This window comes from Mus musculus, chromosome 14 (assembly GCF_000001635.26).
Source record: "Mus musculus strain C57BL/6J chromosome 14, GRCm38.p6 C57BL/6J".
In the NCBI taxonomy this organism is placed as follows: Eukaryota; Metazoa; Chordata; class Mammalia; order Rodentia; family Muridae; genus Mus; species Mus musculus.
Genome location: NC_000080.6, coordinates 112,970,901 through 112,976,900, shown reverse-complemented (window position 1 = coordinate 112,976,900; position 6,000 = coordinate 112,970,901).

Here is a 6,000-nt window from a genome sequence, read left to right as displayed (position 1 = left end):
AGCAAACTTGCTCTCCTAGGTTAGTAGAATCACGCAATAATATCTTCTTCTAAATGCAACCAATAAGTACAAAGCAAATTATAAAACTTCTATTTTTATAAGGTCCTAAATCAATCATTTATAATGTTTCTAAGGATGGTTTGTAGGGGGTAAAACAAACAAAACTCTACATAAACACACACACACACACACACACACACACACACACACACACACACTCACATCCATATGTATTCCCCCCTGCCATGTTGGAAAGCCAAAGCAACAGTGGCTGTAATGCCAGCAGCCCAACCACCATGAAGACTGGGTCGAATTTAGGCATAGTATAGGTGTAACTCTCCCCAAATCCATGCTAGCAACACAACCAATGTAGCTTCTCTCTGAAAAAGTTCTTTAACCCAGATTTGATTTACTTTGTGTGCTTACTGTTAGCTACAAGAACAAAATAAAATTTCTATATTGAACTAGCAGAAGAAATTTTTTTATCATTGTTACCAGCACTTGTGATAATATTTGAAAGAAGTTGTCTGCTATCTAAAACAACCAAAAATCTTGGAAATGATTTACTGTAGTTCATGCTGAAATGTTTATGCCTGTCACTTGAGATAAAGAAACCTTCACCTGTGTACAGGAGCCTTTAACTTTTCATAAAACACATTTATTTATGCATTCTTCTCTTTAACAATTGACTAAATTCAATGTTCTTTGTGTATAAAGAGTAAAACTACCACAGTTGTGAACCATGGGAATATCAGAAGCATTGTTTTTACCTTATACTCCAAGCATATTTCCTAAATTTTAAAAAATAAACTGGCTTAAGGAAAGCAAAATCATTTTTTTTAATCTAACTGTTGGGTGACCACCATTCTAATGGAATGACCCTAATAAAATCTCCTAGTGAATGCTTCAGTATAATTTGAAGGTATAGGAAGAGGTTTACTGATTTTTGTCATATGTAAATCAAGAGCTCAATTGAGAGTTTTTAAAAAAATGATGAGAAATTCAAGAATATCAGGGACATGTGGCTCAAAATAACACATTATCACTCCTGAAAAGTAACAGAACTGAAACAAGGAGAATTGACATCATCTCGGTATAATGGTAATGGTTTACTTTGTGAAGTAAAACTTTCATCAGGTTTGGTGTAATTGCAGAGGCCGTGGAAAAGGTACCTGTCAACTGGATTGCCAATCTGAGTTCAATTCTGAGATTCGCATGGAGAAAGTTAACTATCACCTCTCAAAAACTGTGTCTTAATGGCCCAAGACATATACAGAATTTCAGTAAAGAAATAGAAAACTGCTAACAAATGACAGATAATAATTTGTAGTGAAAGATAATATCTGTAACATATCTGGAGGGTATTAGAGAAAGTAAAGTTGGCAATAAAACGGAATTCGGTTCTAGATATACCATGTGAGATTAACTGCTTTGATAATAAAATTAAAAAAATGTGATACAAAAAATCCCTACACATCCATGGATCCCAGAATAGGAAGATAATGAGATAGGGGCAAATGAATACTCTAAATTTATATAATACGCAAAATAATCATTGTTCACTTAATACACATATTTGTTGAATTTTAATGTAATATAGATAGAATAAAATATACAATACTCAAATCCAAGTAGAATCTAAACACAAAGACAAAAGACATAAACAAAGAAAACTTTAACTGATACTGGAAATATATTCATTCTTTTCATCTACTGTAACTAGCAATACTTCATGGAACACCAGAAACCATGTATCCAGTAGCAGTGGGATAATTCTTCCAAAATTCTTGGAGAGAGAAAAAAAAAAGAAAAAAGAAACTGAGCATCTTATATGCCACACAGCTATTTTTCCAAAGTATAAAGTGGAGAGATATCACACCAACAGAAACTGTTAAAATTCTAGAATTAGACAGTACAAATATATCAGGATATCTCGATAAGCATTCTTCAGGCTAAGCTAAAAGCACACTTCAAAATAAATCATACTAAATGACAACATAAAATCCTTTAAGAAGTCTCAGAAATATAAAAATGTAATAATCATAGGTCTAGTGGTTGAGATTTATCTTTAATTTTTATCTTCATATGTACATTTTATATTATACAAAATGTTCATACTGATTTTTATAATGGTAGCAGGTTTTTAGTAGTGTTTTTCCCATGCTCTCATCGTCTGGAGGGAACCGTGGTGTTAGCCTGGCCTAGTTGCCTTGAGAGACATTTGTCACAGACTTTTCATGTTAGAGTCCATGGCTCCTTGGGCACTATGTGTTTCAGCCCCTGATAGACCAGTGCACTTCCTTAGGCAGGGAAATGTTCAGGCTTCATTGTATTTTTTTTTTTTTTTATGTTCCCTTGGAAGTCAAGGAAGCATGGAAACTTGACAGGACAATTGGTTTTTGACATTAATCTTGTGTTTCCTATCTAGCTGTCAAACATCATTGTATCCTGGCAATGACAACTGTATTGAATCTGGTAATTGCCATTATATTCTGTTTCTGATAAAGGTATAAGAAAATCTGATTCCTTTCACTCAAATTGTCACTGACTCTGTTGTGCCATGGCCTCTCCAGCAAGCCTGATTTAATTCCATATGGCCATATCAGGTGACCTTGGCCTAAATGTTGGCACCTATAGGTGGTCCCTGAACAGGTACATGAAGCATAGGGATGTAAACAAGGGAAGGGGTGGGGTAAATGGTGCAAAAGGCAAGGAACCTTTGGGAGTTCAGTGTACAGAAGTATAGTAAGGCGGGAACACTTCTTGGAAGTTAAAAGATGAGACAGGTAGGGTTGAAGAAGTGACACTTGTTTGCAGACGTTCTTCAAACTTTATTGCTGGTGGAAAGAGATAAAGTAGGACACCATCAGCTTAGGGAATTCCTGGAGTTCATTTGTGAGACCCCTTTCTCTAAAGAGAGATCTCTGGATCCCAGAACTTGGTCCTGGTTAGGTAGAGAAATTCAAACAAACAAACAAACAAACAAACAAACAAATAAATGCAAGGGGACAAAAAAAAATCCCTAGTGATTCTTTTTAGCTTTGGAAAGAAATAAAAACAGTAAAAAAATAAAAAAAGGACATAGTTACAATTCAAAATGAAAGTGATGAAGAAAAGCAAAACTAATGATGAAAATAGGAATTAGAATGCTGTGGGGAGTAGCTATACGACACTACTCCTTTTCTGGGTTATCTTTATATGTACATATGTCTGCTACATGTGTAGCTGCTGCCTATAGAGGGAAGAAGAAGATGTCAGATTCATTGAAACTGGAATATATACAGTCCAGTTCACAGGGAAAATCATCTGACACTTCTTATAAAATTCCAATGTTCCCTTTTCCTAGGGATACAAAACTATACTTACATATGTGGATGCTCATAAGTGCACTATATATATATATATATATATATATATATATATATATATATATATATATATATATATGTGTGTGTGTGTGTGTGTGTGTGTGTGTGTGTGTGTGTGAAAGTAATATGACAATCAGTAGAGATTAATCCATCAGGTAATAAATGTTTTATAAATATGGAGGGATTACTTAAAACATGCAACCTTGGAAACAAATATAAATAAGGTTATGACAGTTGAAGAAAAATGTCTGCTTGTGATTCAGGCAAAAACTTTGTGGCTAAAAGTTAAGGTAGCTTTAGTTAAATTCTGAGAAGTAGAAAAAATATAGTATCATCTTACACTTTAAGAGCACTTAGGTGAATACATACATTTTATTAATATTTGATCATCACGTGAGTTTGGATAGTTCTACTCATAGGTAAACTACTGGCGCTTAAATTTTATTAGAATATTTTAAAGCAATTCATTACCCCATAAAACATTGGTTAAGTTTTTAGAAATGTATATAATAAAATATTGATAATCACAAATAGGAATGCCTCAACACAAAATGAATATATCAGTACTATATGTAGCATGTTAGCTTAATTTACAACTCATCAAAAACATTAAGAATATCTTTGCATATAAAAACCACTTCTATGTGTAAACCTATTTGACTGTAGAATACATTGTCAGCATTAATATACACGTGTGCGTTTGACAACAAAGAAAAAATTAAGGGAAGATTTTACTAATATTGAGACTATGCTAGAATCAGCAATTTTAGATTTTTTTTGGTTATTTCTTGTCTATTTCCTCTGCTCTTTGTTTATTGCATTAATGTAGCTTCCCTTTGACATTCATATTCTTCTTTTAAAGCCATAGGGCTTAATGTACTACTATTTGACTTAATACTGATTTTTTGCTTCTAAGTCTTTTGATCAGATCTTTCCTTGTACCTGCCAAAGCTTTTTGATGATGAAACATAATGTCTTTTCCACTATTAATTACAATGTTTTCTTAATCCTCTATTCAAGAAAATAGGCTTCATATACTTTATTTAACAAAGCATGTCCTGCTTTGCTGATGTACTGAAGTGTTTCCGGAATCTATAATGGGTATGCTTTGCTTACCCAAATAAATTCCAAAAAATACTGTAATTTGTCACCATAACATGTGTACATATGTCAAATATTAATATGATACATTTCTGTTCAGGTATAAATATAGTTGATATTTGCCATTAAAAGAGACATTTTTTTTCTATCACGAAGGAAAGCACAGGTGAACATCTTCCAATATGACTCTTATGAACATCTTTAAAACACAGAAGGACCACAATTATTTTTCTTCTGGTTATTTATACTCAAAACTCTGAAGTAGCCTTTTCATCTAGTGATAAAATTTTCATAGGTGCTAACCACAAAGTTGATTATATATTATATTGTTTATGACAGTTATAGGCATAAGCTGTGTCACAAAATTGAATACATATTATATTGTTTATGATACTTACAGAGGTAAGTTGTGTCAAAAATGGTGCTTTTATTTCATAATCAAAACTACAGTAAAAATATTACTGACTTTTTTTCACATTTTGATGAAATACTTGACAAGAAAAATATTGGGAAGATGCCTAATTTTGACCCAGAGTCCCATATCCCATATTGTGACAAGTCATGGCAATGTCTCTGAAATCATGGATTTTAGAATCTGCTTGTTTATCATACCTTTCCAAAACAGGGAACAGAACTTCTTTCCTCCTTAGAATAGGGAACAAAATACCCATGGAAGGAGTTAAAGAGACAAAGCTTGGAGCTAAGATGAAAGGATGGACCATTCAGAGACTACCCAACCCGGGGATCCATCCCATAATCTGCCACCAAACCCAGACACTATTGCATATGCCAGCAAGATTTTGCTGCAAGGACCTTGATATAGCTGTTTCTTGTGAGGTTATGCCAGTGCCTGGCAGAAGTGGATGCTCACAGTAATCTATAGAATGGAACACAGGGCCCCCCAATGGAGGAGCTAGAGAAAGAACCCAAGGAGCTGAAGGTGTCTGCAACCCTATAGGTGGAACACCAATATGAACTAACCAGTGCCCCCAGAGCTCGTGTCTCTAGCTGCATAAGTAGCAGAAGATGGCCTAGTCGGCCATCATTGGGAAGAGAGGTCGCTTGGTCTTGCAAACTTTATATGCCCCAGTATAGGGGAATTCCAGGGCCAAGAAGTGGGAGTGGGTGAATAGGGGAGCAGGGCAGGGAGAGGGTATAGGGTACTTTCAGGATACCATTTGAAATGTAAATGAAGAAAATATCTAATAAAAGAGAAAGAAAGAAGAAACTAGGTTTCTGAAACAAATGAAGATTGTAATTCTGAAGGCTCATCCACCAACAAAAATCTTTATCTCTTAATGTTCTCCATCCTAAAGATTCCACAGTCTTCCCAAACATTACCACTTCTGGGGACCAAAGTTTTTAACAGATGAACCAATTGGGGGAGAGTTGCTTATATTCATCCTGGAAGAAATAGTTAAAGAATGTGGTTGGATTTTTTTTGAATAAATTAATCCTTCACTTATATTTCTTAGTAAGGTCCATTTGCTGTGATACAAATACAGACAGACTTGGGGAACAAAAATAGAAC